This window comes from Balaenoptera borealis (assembly GCF_965194805.1).
Source record: "Balaenoptera borealis genome assembly, chromosome: 11".
Lineage (NCBI taxonomy): Eukaryota > Metazoa > Chordata > Mammalia > Artiodactyla > Balaenopteridae > Balaenoptera > Balaenoptera borealis.
Genome location: NC_138868.1, coordinates 33,942,014 through 33,965,390, shown reverse-complemented (window position 1 = coordinate 33,965,390; position 23,377 = coordinate 33,942,014). Strand labels below are relative to the sequence as shown.

The 23,377-nt window shown below is 34.6% G+C and overlaps 1 protein-coding gene across 1 annotated transcript in view; it reads left to right on the top strand.

Annotated features, from left to right (window-relative positions):
- LUZP2 (leucine zipper protein 2) overlaps positions 1 to 23,377 on the top strand; it is a 911,611-nt gene that overhangs the window by 268,112 nt on the left and 620,122 nt on the right. The gene's annotated exons all lie outside the window — the stretch shown is intronic.

The window sequence follows — 23,377 nt, the reverse complement described above, 5'->3', positions numbered from 1 at the left end:
ATCTGCTGTTCGTGGATGGAATGTCCTATAAATATCAATTAAATCTATCTGTTCTTTTGTGTCATTTAAAGCTTGTGTTTCCTTATTAATTTTCTGTTTGGATCGTCTGTCCATTGGTGTAAGTGAGGTGTTAAAGTCCCCCACTATTATTGTGTTACTGTCGATTTCCTCTTTTATAGCTGTTAGCAGTTGCCTTATGCATTCTGGTGTTCCTATCATGGGTGCATATATATTTATAATTGTTATATCTTCTTCTTGGATTGATCCCTTGATCATTATGTAGTGTCCTTCCTTGTCTCTTGTACCATTCTTTATTTTAAAGTCTATTTTATGATATGAGTATTGCTACTCCAGCTTTCTTTTGATTTCCATTTGCATGGAATATCTTTTTCCATCCCCTCACTTTCAGTCTGTATGTGTCCCTAGGTCTGAAGTGGGTGTATTGTAGATAGCATATATATGGGTCTTGTTTTTATATCCATTCAGCAAGCCTGTATCTTTTGGTTGGAGCATTTAATCCATTCATGTTTAAGGGAATAATTGATATGTATGTTCCTATGACCATTTTCTTAATTGTTTTGGGTTTGTTTTTGTAGGTCCTTTTCTTCTCTTGTGTTTCCCACTTAGAGAAGTTCCTTTAGCATTTGTTGTAGAGCTGGTTTGGTGGTGCTGAATTCTCTTAGCTTTTGCTTGTCTGTAAAGCTTTTGATTTCTCCATCAAATCTGAATAAGATCCTTGCCGGGTAGAGTAATCTTGGTTGTAGGTTCTTCCCTTTCATCACTTTAAGTATATCATGCCACTCCCTTCTGGCTTGTAGAGTTTCTGCTGAGAAATCAGCTGTTAACCTTATGGGAGTTCCCTTATATGTTATTTGATGTTTTTCCCTGGCTGCTTTCAATAATTTTTCTTTGTCTTTAATTTTTGCCAATTTGATTACTATGTGTCTTGGAGTGTTTCTCCTTGGGTTTATCCTGGATGGGACTCTCTGCACTTCCTGGACTTGGGTGGCTACTTCCTTTCCCATGTTAGGGAAGTTTTCGACTACAATCTCTTCAAATATTTTCTCTGGTCCTTTCTCTCTCTCCTCTCCTTCTGGGACCCCTATAATGTGAATGTTGTTGCGTTTAATGTTGTCTCAGAGGTGTCTTAGGCTGTCTTCATTTCTTTTCATTCTTTTTTCTTTATTCTGTTCTTCAGCAGTGAATTCCACCATTCTGTCTTTCAGGTCACTTATCCGTTCTTCTGCCTCAGTTATTCTGCTATTGATTCCTTCTAGTGTAGTTTTCATTTCAGTTATTGTATTGTTCATCTCTGTTTGTTTGTTGTTTAATTCTTCTAGGTCTTTGTTAAACATTTCTTTCATCTTCTCTATCTTTGCCTCCATTCTTTTTCCGAGGTCCTAGATCATCTTCACTATCATTATTCTTTATTCTTTTTCTGGAAGGTTACCTATCTCCACTTCATTTAGTTGTTTTTCTGGGGTTTTATTCTGTTCCTTCATCTGTACACAGCCCTCTGCCCTTTCATCTTGTCTATCTTTCTGTGAATATGGTTTTTGTTCCACAGGCTGCAGGACTGTAGTTCTTCTTGCTTCTGCTGTCTGCCCTCCAGAAACAGTGTCTTTATTACTATGTATCTACCACTATGCCTAGCTCAGTGAGCAGCTTTTCAAAAATCATTTGCTGACTGCCTATGAGTCCCCTGCTGATCTCACCATTTGATTTTCCATCTCTGTATGCGTAGGACACTATCATGTGCACACACTATAGAGAGTAGAAGACAGTATAGTATATTAAGGGTATTTACATTTATAGTATTTTATTTTTAAAATATTCTGAGACATTGTAAGAATACCAAAAATCAAAAGAAAAAAAATCAATAGATATTCCACTTCCCTGCAAATCAACTTTTTATATCTTTGTTCCATTTCAGTTTTTTTTAAATATATGCATCTACAATTTTGCATAGCCATAGTCACAGGTTGTATATAATTTTTTATTCTTCATGGAATGTATCTTAACTTGAAATATTTGAAGATGTGTTGTGTACTGCAGCCTGAATGTAAATATTTGAAAAGAAAATAGGTTAATAACTGTAGTTAATAGAGGTAGTTAAAAATTAAATTAAATTGATAGATTATATTAAAATATAAATAAATAAATAACAAACGTTGAGGTGAGTTACAATGTTTTTAAAGTTAATATAATATACAATAGAAAGTACTGGATTTTACTCCTACAAATAATAAACCCCCTAAAATAGAGATTTTAATATATATAAGCATGTTTCATTTGGGAAAAATGTACGTCATAGATAAGAAGAGAAATAGGTTTAAAAAATAGGTTAAAATATAAGGTATTGAATTTTGTATTAACAAACGTACACCAAACAAAGCAGCCTAAAAGACCAAATGGATTGTTCCAAATCTGAAGTCACTCAGAATTTTATCTACTCTACCTCAAAATAATGAAAGCCATATTTGACAAGCCTACAGGTAACATCATACTCGATGGTGAAAGGTTGAAAGTTTTTCCTCTAAGATCAGGAACAAGTCTCTCACCAGTCCTATTTAACAAAGTACTGGAAGTCCTTGACAGAGCAATCAGGCAAAAAAAGAGAAAAACCATCAGAACTGGGAAGGAAGAAGAGCTAAAATTGTCTCTATTTGCAGATGACATGATTTTATATACTACAGAGTACCCTAAAGACTCCACCCAAATACTGCTGGCCCTAATCAACGAATTCAGTAAAGTTGCAAGATATAAAATTAACATACAAAGTCAGTAGTGTTTCTATACACTAACAATGAATTATATGAAAAATAAATAAAACAGTTTCACTTACAATAACATCAAAAACAATAAAATACTTAGGAATAAGCTTAACCAAGGATGTGAAAGATCTCTACACTGAAAACTATAAGACCTTGATAAAAATAACTGGAAAAGACACAAATAAATGGAAAGGTATCCCATGTTAATGAACTGGAAGAATCAATATTGTCAAAATGCCCATGTTTCCCAAAGCCATCTATAGATGCAACACAATCCCTATCAAAGTTCCAATGAAATTTTTTACAGAAGTATAAAAAATAATACTAAAATGTTTATGGGACCACAAACGATCCTAAATATTGAAAGTAATCCTAAGAAAGAACAAAGCAGAGAACATCTCCCTTCCTGATTTGGTATTGAAAATATGTGGAAATTCTTTTCTGATTTCTTTATTCTCTTCAAGGGAAGGAGAAATGGTAGTGCATGTTGGAAGCTGAGTAGTCAAGATGTGTGAAATAAATGTCTGGGAGAGTGGGTGAGTGAATTCACCAGCTTAAATGAGTAGAATAGATGGGATCCACTCAGGGCTCATATGGTTATAAATTTAAATTGAGACCAAATATTAGTTTGTTTATTTTTCTGTATCCATGGACAAAGAGTGAAGAGATAGCAGTATTGAACTCAGATTGGAGGTGTGTTAAGTTGAATTCTCAGACAGAGACAGAGGTAATAGAGTTAGGACAATAACAATTAAGTCATTAAATGTAAAGAAGGAAAAGAGTAGAATAAGAATATAAGGTATATGATAGGCTGTGGAAAGACCATTAGATAGGATGTGCCAGTGAGGCAAATTTTATTTGGAGTTTGGATATTATAATGAGTAAAATGGAAAAATAGTAGGCAGCCATTGGAAAGTGTTGATGCTTTAAGATTTTGGAAGGTGTGAAATTACTGTAAAGAAAAAGATAAGGCCATGGTAGTGTTGGGAGAGGGGATTGAGGGTTCATAGGATATGGAAAGCCTAAAGATGTTAAGAAGCTAGAGAATTCTAGGGGGGGAGGGAGGGGGAGGGAGAGAGAGAGAGAGGATATTATTGAGAAATGAAGGAGAATGTCAAAGATATACAGGAACAAGGTGTGGTACAGGTGATATAATCTAATGTAATTAGCTTCAAATGAAGATGATAGGGAGGAGAGAGTAACAGTGGTATGCAAATATTAATAAGGACTAGATAGCACAATCCTTGGAGTGAGATATAAAGTTGTTCTGCTATGTGATGTAGTGTCCCCATAGGACATCCAGCTTTCTGTTAGAGTGAGAAAGGGGACATTCAGACAAAACATTAGGATAGAGGCAACTTTGCTGAAGCTCTATTATGTGTTCCAGGGGTCATAGAGAAATAGTTTGGGTCATCAGGAGATATAATGAGAAAGAGTTTACAGAGATGAATGAAACATAAACTATGAGTACTGAATATTCTGTGATTATTGAGGTTAGCACAGATATAAGTCAGGATGAATTCATCCTGAAAGTCTCTTAGAAGAGGTCAATGATCCATTCTAATTATAAGCTCTTTCCTGGAACTGGTGTCTTAGACAGATTGTGATGGTAGTTTGCATAGTATGAGTAGAAAGAAAGGGGAATCCTGCCAAAATCTGCAGCGTTCTATGGGTTCCCTTTCTAAGCCTGCCAACAGCAATGTCAATGCCAAGCAATTAAAATATTTCTCAAAGGCGAGAAGTTATAATATAGTTGCTAAATTTATGTTTTTGTGTATATTTTGAAATATTTGGCTAAAGAGTTTCAAATAGTCTTCTGTTAAACAACAGGTTTCCTTTTAAGCATAATTTTATGTAAATGTTTTAAAATAATACTATGAAATACTTAAAATGATAAATATTCAGGTGTTTGCCTGTCCTATAATTCAATCTAGTGTTTCCTGGCAAGGAAAATGTAAAACAGTTTCTTTCCCATTTTCATTTATTCTTTATCTTCCTCATCATTGGAATCAGGTAGAAAAAAATAAAATTACATATTGTCTAAAACTAAAAACCTAAAGCATTGCATATAATAAAACTTAAAAGACCTATACAGAACATATCATGTATATACTAGATCAGATGTTCTCAAAATGTAGTCCATCGACCACCTTAATAAGAACCATCTAGGGTGTTTATTTAACATATAGATGTTCTTATTCCTCAAAGCACCTCCTATATCATATTCTCAATGTATGGGATCCTAAAAGACTTATATATACACACACACACATATATGGATATAAGGATATATATAGATAGATATAGATACACACACGCATATACACATACACACAAGCATGCGCATGCATACACACTAAAATATGACAACCGTTCTAGTTTCAGAGAGAGTAGGATATGGAAGATGAAAAGACCACATATTTATGTTGCCAATCATCACAGACTACTGTTTTGACTAGGATCATATATAATAAGATTTTTTAATTCTTACTATATGCTCTGTAAGTAGTGTTTTAAATTGTGTTCCCATCAAGAAGAAAATCCTAAACCCAGAGGCAAAAATTTGAGTACAAATAGTTCATTTTAATGATGAAGGAAATGTTACTCAGGGAGAAAAAAGTGGTGATTTTGTACCGAGTCAACTATGTTTCCCACAATTACCTTCCTTGTATGGTTTCAGGTTAAAGTTGGCTTCAAGGTAAATGTGCACACGATTGGGAAGGCAGCCATGAAGCAGCAGCTATCATGCTGAGGAGGTCAGAGGAGAACGCCAGGGATTTGTGTTGCTCAACCAAGTTTCATTGGGTTTCTATTGGGTTGCCTTGGTAGTGAGCGGAAGCAGCCAGGTTTGCACCTCCCCCTGATCCCATGATATTCCCTCTCTAGCCTTTCAGAGTCTTGAACAGGCACATATACATTTCTGTGGCAAACACCTCAAGCTTTTTCTATGAATCACCTGTGCCAATAAGGTCAGAAACAGTGTGAGACAAACGTGGGTTCCTGTCTATATTCGTGGATTCCACTCTGTCTCTCTTTCCCTCTCATCACATCAAACTTCTTTTCCTGACTTCCAGGACTGCTGATGTAGCACAACTTCAGGCCCCCAATTAATGCACAGGCAATGACCTTCCATATTTTGCTCTCCAAGCTCTCATAACTTTGTAAATTCTAATCTCTATAATAAGTCCTTGATTTCATTTCACTCACAGGGAGCCTACCTTCTTAATAAAACCGTAATTCAAGAGACAGGGAAGGGAAGAAAATCAGTCAAGAAGGAATGATCAAACACATTGCTATTATGGTTGACCAGAGCTCAATCCCACTGGAGACTCTGGGAGCCAATACAAAACATATTTTAGAGTTATTCCACTCTAGTAGAGAAGGAGCTGAAATGTTTAGCCACCTACTTCTGTCAATCACAGGTTAACATCAGCTCTCAAGGAGTAATTCTCCAGGTCTTCTAATCTGCTCACATCTATGAACAAAGCAGGTTCAGGTGGCCAGATAAAGCCCTCCAGCAAAGAGACACTACTGCTGGAAGATGGAGGTTGGATGACCTGAACAGAATAGTGGTGGCCAAAAAGATATGTGGGTTACTGTAAGAATCATTTATGAGAACTTTATAAGAATTAGCTCTTTTATCCTCACAGCAACTCTACAAGGTATTCAGTATTTTTGATATTTGTCTTCTGCATTAACAAAAAGAGGTTTGGACAGCTTAGGCAAATTTCCCAGAAGTCACAGAGGTGATAAAGGAAGGAGTTAGGATTTAAACCCAGGTACAAATGATTTCAAAGTCTGTATTATTAACCACTATGAGAGCTGCCAATCTAATTTCTAATAAGAAATTTTAGCCAGTTTGTCAAATGCATGATTAATATTTTAAAAAGTTAATTGCATCTTTATGCTATCAGAAAACAATAGCAAGATGAAATTAAATAAATCACATTTTTAAAATGATGAGAAATACAATATGCTTAAGAGAAAATTATCAAAAGGAATATAAGACCTCTGCAACAAAAAATATGGCATGCGAAGAGAAATGAAAGATCTAAATAAAGGTAGTAATGTTGTTAACATGGCAATTCTTCACAAATTGATCTATAGATTCAATTTAATACAAATCAAATCCCAGCAGGCTTCTCTGTAGAAACTTACAAGGTGAGTCTAAAATTTATATGGATATACAAGTGTTCTGGAAAAGCCAAAACAATGAAAAGAAGAACAAAATTTGCAACTTGCACCTGATTTTAATACTCTGATTAAAACTTCCAACAAACAAAAGTCCAGGGCCAGATGGATTCACAGGTGAATTCTATCAAACATTTAGGGAAGAGTTAACACCTATCCTGAAACTCTTGCAAAAAATTGCAGAGGAAGTAATACTCCCAAGCTCATTCTGTGAGGCCACCATCACCCTGATACCAAAACAAGACAAAGATATCACACACACAAAAACAAAATTACAGGCCAGTATCACTGATGAACATAGATGCAAAAATCCTCAACAAAATATTAGTAAACTGAATCCAACAAAACATAAAAAGGATCATACAAAATGATTAAGTGGGATTTATCCCAGGGATGCAAACATTCTTTAACATATGCAAATCAATCAATGTGATACACCACCTTCATAAACTGAAGAATAAAAAAACATACAATCATCTCAATAGATACAGAAAAATCTTTTGACAAAATTCAATACCCATTTATGAGAAAAACTCTCCAGAAAGTGGGCATAGAGGGAACCAACCTCAATATAATAAAGGCCATATTTGGCAAACTCACAGCTAACATCATTCTCAACAGGGAAAAGCAGGAACAAGACAAGGATGTCCACTCTTGCCACTTTTGTTCAACATAGTTTTGGAAGTTCTAGCCATGGTAATCAGAGAAGAAAAAGAAATAAAATGAACCCAAACTGGAAAAGAAGAAGTAAAACTGTCACTCTTTGCAGAAGACATGATACTATACATAGAAAATCCTAAAGAAGCTACCAGAAAACTACTAGAGCTCATCAGTGAATTTGGTAAAGCTGCAGGATACAAAATTAATACACAGAAATCACTTGCATTCCTGTACATTATCAACAAAACATCAGAAGGAAAAATTAAGGAAACAACACCATTTACCATCACATCAAAAAGAATAAAACACCTAGGAATAAACATACCTCAGGAGACAAAAGACCTGTACTAAGAAAACAATAAGATGCTGATGAAAGAAATCGAAGATGACACAAACAGATGGAAAGATATACCATGTCCTTGGATTGGAAGAATCAATATTGTCAAAATGATATACCACCCAAAACAATCTACAGATTCAATGCAATCCTTATCAAATTGTCAATGACATTTTTCACAGAACTAGAACAAAAAATTTCACAATTTGTATGGAAACACAAAAGACCCCAAATAGCCAAAGCAATTTTGAGAAAGAAAAATGGAGCTGGAGGAATCAGGCTCCCTGACCTCAGACTATACTACAAAGCTACAGTTATCAAAACAATACGGTACTGGCACAAAAACAGAAATATAGATCAATGGAACAGGGTAGAAAGTACAGAGATAAACTCACACATCTATGGTCAACTAATCTATGACAAAGGAGACAAGTATATACAATGGAGAAAAGACAGTCCCTTCAACAAGTGGTTCTGGGAAAACAGCTACATATAAAAGAATGAAATTAGAACACTCCCTAACACCATACACAAAAATAAACTCAAAATGGATTATAAACTTAAATGTCAGGACAGATACTATAAAACTCTTAGAGGAAAACATAGGCAGAACACTCTCTGACATAAATTGCAGGAATATCTTTTTTGCCCCACCTCCTAGAGTAATGAAAATAAAACAAAAATAAACTAATGGGACCTAATTAAACTTAGAAGCTTTTACATAGCAAAGTAAACCATAAACAAAACAAAAAGACACCCCATAGAATGGGAGAAAATATTTGCAAACAGTGCAACTGACAAGGGATTAATCTCTAAAATATACAAACTGCTCATGTAGCTCAATATCAAGAAAACAAACAGCCCAATCAAAAAATAGGTGGAAGATCTATATAGGCATTTCTCCAAAGAAGACATACGTATGGCCAAAAAGCACATGAAAAGATGCTCAACATCATTAAATTATTAGAGAAATACAAATCAAAACTACAGTGAGGTATCACTCCACACCAGCCAGAATGGCCATCATCAAAAAATCTACAAACAGTAAATGCTGGAGAGGGTGTGGAAAAAAGGGAACCCTCCTACACTGTTAATGGGAATGTAAACTGGTACAACCTTTATGAAGAACAGTATGGAGGTTCCTTAAAAAACTAAATATAGAACTACCATATGATACAGCAATCCCACTCCTGGGCATCTATCTGCAGAAAACCATAAGATACATGTACCCCAGTGTTCATTTCAGTCCTACTTACAATAGCCAAGACATGGAAGTGACCTAAATGTCCATTGACAGAGGAATGGATAAAGAAGATGTGGTACATATATACAATGGAATTCTACTCTGCCATAAAAAGAATGAAATAATTCTATTTGCAGCAAAATGGATGGGCCTAGAGATTATCATACTAAGTGAAGTAAGTCAGACAGAGAAAGACAAATATCATATGATATTACTCATATGTGAAATGTAATAAAAAATGATATGGATGAGCTTTTTTACAACACAGAAACCGACTCAGAGGTCTCGAAATCCGACTTATGGTTACTAAGCAGGAAACGTGGGAGGAAGTGATTAATTGGGAGATTGGGATTAACATATACACACTATTATATATAAGATGGATAACTAATAAGAACCTACTGTATAGCACAGGGAACGCTACTCAATATTCTGTAATAACCTATATGGGAAAAGAATCTGAAAAAGAAAGGATATTTTTATGTGTATGACTGATTCACTTTGCACTACACCTGAAACTAACACAACAATGTAAATCAACTCTACTCCAATAAAAAATTTAAAAAAAAACTAAAGAAGATTCGTAGAATATACCCTCTTGGTTATGGTGTGTTAATACTTTAATAAGCTTTGGCATAATACTTTCTAATATCTCATCTTTAAAGTGTTTCAGGTGTCACAAAAACATGCATTACTTTTTCAATTTGAAAACACCAAGTAAAATATGTTTTTAAAGAAAAAAAAAACTTAGTAAAGAGGTATAAAAATCAAGAAAGTTTGGTAATGGCATAATGATAGACCTATAGGTCTACAGAAGAGTAGAGACTCCACAAATAGACCCACACACACAGTCAAATAAGTTCCAACAAAGGCACCATGGAACTTAATGGAGTAAAGAAAGTTTTTTTCACATATGGTGCTGAAACAACTATATATCCATATTAAAGAAAAATGACCATCAACTCTTCACTCATACTATCTGAAAAAATATACTTGAAATTGATCACAGTCCTAAGTATAAAAACTAAAACTATAAAACCTCTAGAAGAAAAGAAAAAAGAAAAAAATCTTTGTGACCATGGCAAAAGCAAAGATATTTTAGATGGGACACAAACATAGAAAGCATGAACTAAAAAGAAAAGAATGTGTAAGTTGGATCTTTTTTTAAATTTAAAAAAAATATTCTTTCAAAATCACTGTGGGAAAATAAGATAGTAGAGTCTAGGAACACAAATTCACAAAAAAATTATTTGAAAAGTGTCTTTTATAGGAATATCTATATCCATATACAACTTTTACCACTCAATGACAGAAAACCAACCAAATTAAAAATGTCCAATATATGTGAACACTTTTCAACGGAAGTATATGAATGAATTCTTGGCACATAAAAAAGTTATACCAAATTAGTAGTTATCAGGGAAATGGAAATCAAAACTCCTGACTGAAAATATCAACTCTTTATCAAAATGTGAAGCAATGGAACTAGCATATAGTTGGTGGAAATGTAAAATTATATCACTAGTTTCTTAAATATTTAAGATATATCTATCTTAAACTTGCCAAGAGAAATAAGAATATATGTATAAACAAAGACATGTATTAATACTCTTTGCAGCTTTATTCACAATAACCCTAAACTGTAAATAAGTCAAATATCTGAGAGGTGAAGAATAAAATCAACTTGATATATTTATACAATTGAAGACTGCTCAGCAATAAAGTAACAAAGTACTGATACAAAATGCAACATAGATGAACCTTAACATTATGATGCAGTGTGAAAAAAGCCAGATCCAAACAAATATATACTGTATGTTTCCACTTATAAATAAAAAACTTTAAAAATCAAAACTAATATATGGTGACAAAATAAAGACCAGTGCTTGCCTGGGGCTGAGGATGGAGGCACTATTGTGCTGCAGAGTGAAGTGAGGAATCTTTTGTGGGTGATGTAATTTTTCTATATCTTGATTATGATTGTAGTTCCATAAGTACACACAATTGTCAACTCATTATATTGGGCAATTTAAATAGATGCAGTTCATTATACACAATTTATATCAGAATCAAGTTGATTCAATACTCAGTCAGTGATACTCTTATTTTTAACCCCACCCCCGACCCCCGCAAATAGTCTTCTAATAGCAAAGATCTTCTGGGACTACCTATTTTGAAATGATAACATATGGCATTACTTGGCTTCAACAAGGTCTGATCTATTTAGAATTAAGCTGAGTTATTTGGATTTTTTTTTTTTTTTTGCTATTGAATTGTAGAAGTTCCTTTTATATTTTGGATATTAACCCCTTAACAGATATACAGTTTGCAAGTATTTTCTCCCATTTTGCAAGTTGCCTTTTGACTCTGTTCTTTTGTATTTTTTTGCTGTACAGAAGCTTTTTAGATTGATCTAATTCCACGTGTCTTTCTTTGTTTCTATTGTTTGTGCTTTTGGTGTTATGTTCAAGAAATCACTGACAAGACCACTGTCATGAAGCTGTTCCCCTATGTTTTCTTCTAGGAGTTTTACAGTTTCAGGTGTCACATTTAAGTCTTTAATCCATTTTAGGTTGAACTTTGTATATGATATAAGATAAGAGTTAGATTTCATTATTTTACGTGTTCTTTTACATGCTGATAACAAGTTTTCCCAACACTATTCCTTGAAGAGACTATTCTTTCCCCATCGTGTATTCTTGGAACCCTGATTCATATGTCAGTTTTTATGCTGGTACTATGTTGTTTTCATTACCATAGCTTTGTAATATATTTTGAATCAGAAAGTGTGATGCTTCAAAACCACAAAAAGTTATCACCTCACACCTGTTAGGATGACTATTATTAAAAAAAAAAATGTGTTGGCAAGGATATGAAGAAATTGGGACTCCCGTATACTGTTCATGGAAATGTAAAATGGTGCAGCCACTATGGAGGACAGTATGAAGTTTCAGAGAAAATTAAAAAATAAAACTACCATCAATCTCACTTCTTAGGAACATATCCAAAAGAATGAAAATCCAGAGATAGCTGTATTCCCGTGTTCATTGCAGCATTACTCAACGTAGCTAAGATATGGAAACAAACTAAATGTCCACTGATGGATGAGTGGATAAAGAAAATGTGGTATATACATACAATGAAATATTATACAGCCTTAAAAAGAAGAAAATTCTGCTTATGTGACAACATAGATGAACCTGGAAGACATTATGCTAACTGAAAGAAGCCAGTCACACAAGGAAAAATGCTATATGAACCCATTTATATAAAGTATATAAAGTAGTAAAACTCATAGAAGCAGAGATAGAAAGATGGTTTCCAGGGTCTAGAGAAAGGGGGAAATGGCGCTTTGCTGTCAACTTGTATACAGTTTCAGTCATGCAAGATGAATAAGTTTTAGAGATCTATTGTACAACATTGTCTCTCTAGTAAACAATACTGTACTTGTGCACTTAAAAGTTTGTAAATAGGTAGATCTCATGTTAAATGTCCTTATTATAAAATCAATCAATCAATCTCTTGAATAACTGTTTTAAAAAAAACAATTATACCTCATGTTGATGGTAAAAAGTAATAGCCAGGTCTAATTATTTACTGTATCACACACACACACACAAAAAGAGAGAGAGAAAGGAAACAAACAAAAATCTCTCCAGCACCTGCTTAAATAATAGCCTGACAATAAAAAAAGAAAAGGGTATTACATGTATATAGAGTGTTGCACCAAAATAACACAATTAAATTTGCTGCACTTTTAATTGATACCTATGTCATTATAATTATTCATACTAGGGTTATCAAAGTTAATAAATACTTGCTAGTTGCCAAAGGCAATTTTTCACATTCTGCCTGGCAGTAACCTGTAGCTGTGCCAGAACAATTTTTGCAGCTTTAAAAGATCTGCTCTAAAGAGCTGCTGAGCATGTCATTTCACTAATAATTGATTTTCTTCCTTTCATTTTCACAACCCTTCAAGTAGAAGAAACACAGGCTAATAAATTCACAGCACCACAGGGAAAGATCTTTTCATATGTTCAGTTGTGATGCTGATATCCTATTGGGCTCTATCTAAATAACGGTGTGTACAATGTCTTATGTCTCTATGTAAACTAATACAAATTTTTTCCTCAGTATAAGAAAAACAATTATTGAATTTTATATTCTGCTTAGATGGTACTGATTACCTTCTAAACTATTCAGCACATTTAAGGCAATAATTTCTGAATGTTCTCTTAGCTTCTTGAAAGAGTTTAAATTATAGAATTATGGATTTTAATTCATTGCTTCATCTTTTATTTTTGTGTTTGCCACTCTGCTCTGTCACATCACAACTACAGATAGTAGTAAAGAACAGAAATAATTATGTGAGATTACAGATTTTTATCTACATGTATATGTAAAATTTACATGCAATTATTAAACATTTACTTTTTACAGGGTATGGAGTTCAATTTAAAGAGAGTTAAGGCATAGTTTCTTCTCCAAGATGGTCTTATAATCTATTACAGCATGTTAGTTCGTTCAGATTCTTTGATGAGGAGAAATCAAGGCAGAATTATATGTGCAAGAGATTTATTGGATGGGGGAATGCTTTGGGGGAGGGTAAAGAGGAGAATGCATGAAAAGGCATAGAGAGCCTTCAGACCAGCATATAATTCTGACATTTCTGAAGAAGTGGGGGAAGGAAAGAAGATTGGGTAAGGAAGAGTCTTAGATTTCAGCACAGTTCTAAGAAAATTTGATTAGGCAAATAGAGAGACATGTGTCAGAGTTGCCTGTCAGACAAATCCCATATCTTGCAGGAAGGGTCCAGAATTAGTATCTCTACCACAGTAAGCCACCGAAGAACAGCCCACAGGAAGAATGTTCCTGGCACAAATGCCATCCTAAATTTACATGAAAGCTGCTGGAGCTATCAGCCAACAACACACCTTCCAGTAGACCTAAGCAGTGCATTTCATGACCACATGTCACCACTTGCACCACAAAGATCATCTTCACCATGCAGTCAGCAAACAGCTTCTATATAATTCCTATTGGGCTCTTTTTCTAAGGGGAAAACTTAGAAAAGGGTGGGCAAAGAGTAATGGGACAAATGTAGTTTCCATCACTACAGCTGGTCTTGGGCTACAACTGGCACTCATTCTCTCCAGTCAATGGATTCTAGATCAGAAAATGGGCAAAGGATCATAACTTTGTACTGGGGCTACCGCCCTCTAAGTCTTCTGCTTTATCATTCTTCTCCTTTTCTGGTTGTAGATTGTATTAGTCAGTGTTCTCCATAGAAACAGACTTACAGGAGTTGATAGATAGATAGATAGATAGATAGATAGATAGATAGATAGATAGATAGATAGATAGATAGATGATAGATTTATTATAGAAATTGGCTCATGTGGTTCTGGAGGTGATACATCTCATGATCTATCATCTGCCAGCTGGAGAACCAGGAAGGTAGGTGGTATAATTTAGTCCAATTCCAAAGGTCTGGGAACAATGGGACAGATTATGTAAGTCCTTATCTGAGTCCAAAAGCCTGAGAACCAGAGGCACCAATAACTAAGGGTAGGAGAAGATGGATGTCTCAGCTCAAGCAGTGAGATGGCAAATTTACCCTTCCTCTACATTTTTGTTCTATTCAAGCCCTCAACAAGTTAGATTATGCCCACCCACACTGAAGAAGGTCATCTGCCTTACTCATCAACTCAAACGCTAATCTATTCCGGAAACACTCAGAAATGCAGTTTTACCAACTATCTGGGTACTCCTTAGCCCAGCAATTTGACATAAAATAAACAATCACACAGATGTGAAGTAGGACCTTTGTTGGCTGCTCATCTATTTTGCCTCTAGGGAGATCATGCTCTATTAATCATTTCCACAATTCCCTGCAGATCAAGCTCCCTTAGCTTCCTCTTTAACATTGCTAATAATGGAGGTCTTCAGACTTCTGGCTGTTAGGCACTGTTAGGTGACCTCAATTACATGGGGTCCCACAATTTTATTAGATATTAAGGAGCCCAACTGTGTGGCACCTCTCCTGTTGTCAGCACTTGCCTACAATGGAGAGTTATCACTGAACATTTTTGTGATGTTGATTCCCCTCTCAGCAGAGTACTCCCAGTGCTTTTGGTGAAGGGTGTGTTCTCTGGGCCCTTCCATGGTACATAATACTCTGATGGGTCTTCTGTTCTCAGACAACATACTCATTCCAGTGTGACCACTTCACCCTCTTTATTTAGTCTTTTGAGGGTCTGCCAGGGCAATTTAGACATTACTTCACTCATTATTTTCCAGTTCTCCAGGCTTCTAAGAGTCACTCAAGGAGCAATTTTGCTTTAGTGCTCAGCACAACCTTGTTAGATAGGTATATCAATATCCATATCCTGTTTACAGTCGTGGAAACCTAGGCTTTAAGAGATAAGCAACTGGCCTAACAGCATGCAGTTAATTTGTAGTCAGAAGTAAATGCAGACCTGTCTAGCTCCAAAATCCATGTTAAAAAATAAATAAATAAAAGAGTAATCGGACTCCACTTTGTGTCTTTTTGCTAGGATGTTTAAATTCTGTATCTTGAGAAATGCACAAAAGTCAATGGATTCTGGTTTGTTCTGACCCACTTGGTCAGACACCCTTAAAATCCAATCCTAGAGTATTCTTTTGGCTATGTCACAACATGCAAATTAATTCCTTCAGCTTCTTTATTGTATAATGCACTTCTTCCCTTATTAGGCCCAGCATGTCCCTGGCCAGGTTATGCTGAAATTTAACCCAAGTCATCAGCCTGGTCACAGGAGAGGAGATTTGAGTAGCTTCTGAGGGGAAAACCTGCTACTCTGCAGTGGCAAGACTTCTGCAGCACCTTCCAGCAGAGTAGTGCTAGCTTGTGCTAGGGAAGGGTGGCTAGCCTCTCTAACCTCTGAGATTTGAAGGAGATCTGCTGAGCTAAGGTCTTCAGAGATTCCACCAGATATCCCCATTCACGTTTCAGGGTCACAGTTTTCCCAGTTAGGGTTCTGGACTGATAATAAAAGATCTACCTTGGCTGGGCATTTTTACATCTCTAAAGCTCTGGAACTCTGTTAGGTTAGCTTCTGTTCAGCTGTTCTGGCTTTTCCAGTTCAGGAGATAAAGATCTGTTTAAGCTGTCAAAGAACCTCTTTGCTCTCACATTTAGGACTTAACTGCTTGTTAATAACCTCAGTCTCTCATTAATACCACTTAGCAGTAATCAGCCAACTCTGCTGGCTTTGTATGCATTGTTCCCCCTCATATATTTCAAATCCTAGAATCATCAAATGTACGAGGGATGTTTCCCCAGGTCACCAGCAGTGATAACAATTGGGCTGTCAACCTGTGCTTTATTATATGACTCAGGATGGTGCCTTCTGGGAGGTGGTGAGGGAGTCAGGCTCCAAACCCATTTTTGTTGCCCACTTTCCTATGATATTTCTGGCTCCACTTGTTTTACTTTCGGTCCTCTGAAAAGCAGGTGACAAGATTATACATGCGAAAAGTGTACTGGGAGAAAGGCCTATGAAGAGTAAAGGGGAGCAATTGTGAGAAGGAGGGAAAGCTTTCACACCACTCTGCAGTGCTGCCGGCTGTGACACAGAGCAGGTGAAGCAGGATTGTTTAGGAAGAATCCCAGGCTGTAGCTCAGTTCTAAGGAGATTTTGAAGAGGGAGGAGTGTACTTCTCAAGCCATGCTTTCCCTGCAGAACCATTCCTCATCCTGCAGGAATGGACCTCTATTATTACTCATGCTATGCTCAGTCAACGTTTGGGAGCAGAATGTGGGAAGCATAGTTTTGGCTTGAATGCGGTGTAAATCTAGGAGGGCAGCAGCTGGAGCTATTCTCTTCACAACAGAAGAGTGATGTGTTTTCATGATGTCCACACAGAGGAAGTAATTTATATAAACAAATACTCAAATACAGTGTAAAGTGATAAGAACCCTAAGTGAGATATGGATGAAATGAACTAGCAGTTTAGAAAAGTAGAAATTATTTGATGGAAGGGGAATAGACAGGGAGTACTGGTCTGGAAGGAGATAATGTCTATAGAATATTTCAGGAGGTAGGTGGCATTGGTAATTGAGATTTAAAGAATGTGAAAGAGGAATGGGGTTGGATTTTGAGGCACAGAGTAAAAGCGCATTCCATTCAGAGGGAACAGTCAAAGCAAAACATTAGCTTCTTTGGGAAATGGCCAGCAATATGATTTGAACTGTGTGAAATGGAATTATGGATACACATGGAAAGATTGTTATGAGTCGAATTTGTCATCTGTTCTCCATTCTGGGCTCTGAAATCACTTCTTACAGAACTCAGTCATGTTAATTTGTGAGGTTGGTTGGTTCTTCTAACTACTGTGAACTCAAGATAAGAAATTTGATTATGATTTTTAAACTCTTGTACCTAAGACCAAGCTAACAATGAATAATGTTCAATGAATCCGTGCTGAGTTAACAACTGATTGCATACTAATAGAGATAAATAACTTTGGATATCAGGCTCACAAATTTGTCATTTTTGTTGCTGTTGCTACTACTTTTATTTTTTTCCTCTTGTGAGTCAGGTCAATAGTGAATCAAACATTTAAATGAGGAATACTTTAAATAAATCTTCATAATAGTTTGTGTTTCTAATAACAAACTCAAACAGCAATGACTCATTTTAATTTTAGTTTATTTTACTTCCTCCCATTACTGTGCTAATGCCTTTTTTTAAATTACTATCTAGCTACCTCTTAATATTTGATTTAAAAGGTATTACTCTTTTTCTGATTATAAATGTAATATATATAATAAAATTAAATCACCATAATACCACAACTGAGAAGTGATTACAGTCAATATTTTCATACAGTGTATTTTAATACTTTATTTAAATACTTCTTAATTTCTATTTAATGGAATTTAATTGGCTCAAGAGCCGCTTTCACTATATTTTAAAAATACGGTGTAAGAGGGGAGGTACAGGAGGGTTTCAACCATTTTGAAAATAATCTAATATCAATTATTGCTTTGCCCCAAATAACCAGTATGGTTCCTCCCTTTTTATAAAGAGAGATAAATTTTTATATTTTCTTTATTCATATTTGTTACCGAAGCTTGGAAACAAATATGATGCCCAAATTATAGCATCTTTTTCTAATCCTTACTCTTGATTTTTCAAATTTCATTAACTTTATTATAAAATCTTTATTCTTTTACAAAAGGTTTGAATGCATACTTTAAAGGATCTCACCTGGATTTTTAATGTTCTCACCATTTGTCTGCCCAGGGCTCTGCCTAAAACAGACCTGTGATAATATCCAGAGGGATAAAACAGAGACTCAGGAAGTATTCATAATTTTAAAATATTTAGCTATTTTATTTTATTACTCATAATACATATTATTAAATGCTTCTGTTTTCAGGATTATTTTCAACATAAAGGGACTCAGCCACAAAAGCATACAGTCTCAATGGTTAAAGGTTTATAATAAATAGAAGCACTGAATCATCTCTGCCTCTGTATGGAATTTGATCTGCTTGTTAATATTTAGTAAGTCTTCAAATCTACCATTAAAGCAATATCATTTAAATTGAGGACTTCAAGAGGCTCTTGGCTTTTTGTGGTTAGTCCATTGAGAGGAAACATAATTAACATAACTGTGGAGCATAATTTCCTAAAGTACTATTAAAAGAGTACAAGGCATTTGAGCTTATAAAGTCACATCTGTTTGTGTCAGAAGGCTCATCATCTAGTCCAATAAATGGAATAAAGACTGATATTTTAGAAGTTTTTTCAAAGCTAAAAATTAGAACATTAGAGAATATTGAGTTTTAGAATTAAGAGAAATCTTGGAAATATTCTAGTATTTGATGGCAAATGAATTTTTCTCAAGTAGCAAATCTACTTTATTCTTAGAGGTCACATGAAGTTGTCTCTTAAGAACAATTTTAATGTTGATACTGGTTCCAGTGGTGGAAAAACTGGATAGTTAGTTGTCCTTTGGTATCTGTGGGGGATACCAAAATCTGCAGATATTCAAGTACCCTATATATTCAGCCAACTCTCCATACCCATGGGTTCTAACTATACTATGAATAACAAAAAACATACATTTTGACTGTACTATGGATAGCAAAACCATACATGTAGGAAATAGACTGGCATGTCACCAGCAGGGTATTTGACAATTTTAATTTAATTCCTTCTAAAATTTTAAGTAGGGAGAAATTGATTTTCCAATATTATGTAGTAATATAGTGGATCCTAAGATAGAATTTTGGTCTCCCAGTTCCTAGATTAATGCTTTTTCTGCTGTCCCATGTTTTCCCCTGAGAAAGTGCTATCAAATGGTAGATAAACTAACTGCCTAAAACAGCTGTATGTAATGAGAGTATAAGTTTTAACTATAATCTAAATTATTAAGTATCAAAAGCTGAGTCTTTCATAAGGCACCCATAGAACTTAATTTTTGAATAAATTAACGATGGCATAATTAAATATTATAGTATTACATTTTTGATGTTTTTGAACAAAACTGTGATACATCTGAAATAACTGCTAGTTAAAAAGCTTTAAAAAATTAAATTCATTGAAGACTAATTGTTGAGGTCAACTAACTATATATATCAGTGAATAATTAATAAATTGTTAAAAGCTTTGCTTTCTACGAAACATATTTTAAACAAATCAAGATATTTTAGTTATATCATTGTCTATAGAAGATACTAAAACACTTGTTATAATGTTTTTTAATGATTCACTTTAACACTAAAAATTTTGACACATTTTTTGTTGATTTTATTTCAAAATATTGCTTGTAACAATTAAAGTGGTGTCGTGGTGGTTATGTAATTGTTATACATAGAAATTATTAGAGAAACCAATGTTCCTTGGGTACTTTGAAGGCAATGTATCCAAGGAGTCAGCAAACTCTCTTCCTTTAGTTCTTATATATTTACTGTAACATAAACACATTATATGGGAATTAGTGTCACTCACAAGTCAGTAAACATTGATCTCCTTAAGGGCAGAGGTCACATCTTTGTCAAAATTCACGGCTCATAAGATCAATTACTGATTGGTGATTGAATAAGAGAGAGATAAAGAGATAAGAAAATTAAATCAGAAAAATAATTACATCAGGGGGGTTAGCCATAAACCAGTATAATTTAAGACAGGAGTTAGAAAAATGATGAAGGAACTTTCTTAGTTTACTCGTCATTATCTTGATCCTGTTTTTGTTTTCTATACAACTTCCTCCACATATTTTGTCCCATAGCTCACTCATATCCTGTTCATATTTTTCAATTACATTGTTCTCTGTGTTGCATAGTTTGGATTTTGAATATTTTGGATTGTTTCTCAATTCTATCTTCTGTAGTGTTAAACTGCTATTGATCTTATACATTATATTTTCCATTTCTAGAATTTTGATGAGGGTCTTTTTCATACCTTCCATTTCTTTTCTCACATCATGTTCACACTTTTCCCAACCTTCCCTACACCCCCTTCTCTCTTATACACACACACACACACACACACACACTTTTTATTTCTTTGTCTACTACTTCCATTATCTATGTAAGTCTTGAATCTATTTCTATTTATTTTTCTCACCAATATTTTGATCTTTACATTGTTTGTTACTTTTTAAAAAAATTTATATTTGAGCTTTGTTCTTGGATACAGTTAAGTTAAATGAAAACTGATGCTTTTGAAGCTGGTTTTTAAATTTTGTTAGGTGGGGCCCAAACAGCCTTTAGACTGGGCAAATTTGGTTCTATTCCTGAGGATCCCTTTCTGATACCGTCCTAAGGACTCCACTCATTGCCCAGTGTATTAGGAGGAATTTGCACTCGGGTTGGGAGGCACATGGAATATCCCATACCCTTCTCTTTTTGAGCAACTTTGCCTGTTGTCCAATATAATCATATAATTTTTTTGTTGAGTTTTTAAAGATGAGAGCCAATTTCTTTTCTTGTCACTTCATAATAGCCAGAAATATGAACCCTTCCCATACATAGTTTAACTGAGAAAAAGCATTTGACTAATTTTCAAGTAAAGATGAAAAAAATAGACATATGCATTTTCTTCTGCTCCCTCTTAAAATGGTACCAGTAAAACAATAAAATGTTTATGAAAAAGCATACAAAACCATATGAAGGGAAGATAACAGTAGCAAAATTTTGGCAACTGGAAGGCAAATGATGATTGTTACCAAACTAGGAAACCAAAGAAAACTCATTTCTAAGCAGTCAGTGGAGAGAGCCAAGAAACAGCTCAACATGCAGTGTGAACTCCCCGAGATGTGTGGGCATTAACAGTAATCAGGACTTCTAGAGATAAAAGTAAATGTTGAGCATTTTGAGTAAACCACAAACACACTGTACCAAGGGAATAAAGGCAAACTCATTAGGTTACATATTGTATGGTTACATTTATATGGTAGTCTGGAAAAAGCAAAATTGTCTTCAGACAATTATTTAGCAGAAGTAGCCAAGGAAAACGTGAAGACCTGATCTCTGTGTTCTACAACTTGAGATCACATCCTGGATTGATTTTGCTTCAATTATTAGTGCCCTCTGAGAAATATTCTGGCAATATATATATATATATATATATATATAATATATATATATAATATACGTATATATAAAAACAGCATAGATATATATATATCTAACTTTATGGTTTTCTAACCTTTATTTATCCACTCTCCACAACTGTATAATGGAAGTTATTTTGATACATTTTTAATCATGCTACTCCAGATCTAAGTTATTACCTTGATCTACCACCTATAAAAAGAGATAAATTAGCTATGATGGTTCATTAATTTCTTTATCCAGAGATCTCAAACAAAATCCATATAAATATTTTCCAGAATGTGAAAGGGGTTTTACTGTCAAACTTGTGGTTCTGTAGATTCAGGCAATCACTTAACCTCTTTTAGAAAATTAAGTAGCAGGTGGGCATCTTCTGGCTCTGACATGTTTCATATTCTCCATGGTTTATCAAATGCCAACATATCTTCTCAGAAACTGCATTTTCTCTTTCATTCAGTACCTTGGAGACAATGTTCTTGGCCTAAAAACCAAATTCCTTAAATCTAGCTTAGTGCTCCCTAGCCATCTATCTTGGGACTTATTTTTTCCCTTAGCCATGTACTTTCTACTTCCACAGATTAAAAATCATTTTCCCTTGAAAAGATAAAAACATAATTGGAACTTAGTAAGACTTATTTTTCTGTCATCTGTAAAAATTCTGAGATCAAACAATAAGTAAATTTATTTTGTTCCCTTTCATACTCCTAACAGTTATTTCATGTTATAGGGTATTGTGGATTTTAATTCTAAAGTTATATAATATTCTCTAATTATTATTGGGTTTTTGGAGTATATTAATATGAGACAAGATTCTTCCTTGTATGTCAGAATAATCAGTGATAACTTGATTCATCTCTTCATGGAATTAGGTTCAAATCACATATTGAGTTATAATACATGCTATTTTTTTCCAGTAAGCATTTTCATAACTTTTATTTGAATGTATTTTAAAACTTAAGAGTAATACACAGAGCCCTCTTATACCCTTTACCCAGATGAATTAATTGACCCATTGCTTTATTATTTCTGTTCTCTTTTCTCTGGATCAGTTGATAGTAAATTGCAGATACCGTACCTTTTATGCATAGAGATTTCACTGTTTACTTCTACAACTACAGTATAATAAAGTAAGATATTTGATATTTCTATTACCTTGATATTTCTATTATCTAATCTACACTCCATATTTGCAATGATCAATTTTAAGTGTCAAGTTGACTGGCCATGGGGTGCCCAGATTAAATGTTGCTGTGTGTATTTGTGAGGATATTTCTGGATGAGATTAGCAGCTGAATCAGTGGCCTCAGTAAAGTAGATTGCCCTCACCAGTGTGGATAGGCATCATCCCATTTGTTGAGGGCCTGAATAGAACAAACGGTGGAGCAAGGAGGAATTCACTCCCTTTATCCTTGCATGACTGCTTGATATGGGACATCTCATCTCATTTTCTCTGGCCCTCAGACTGGGATTTACATTATCAGCGCCTCTGATTCTCAGGACACACATATACAGTTGACACTTGAACAACAGAGTTTGAACTGTGCAGAACTACTTACACTCGA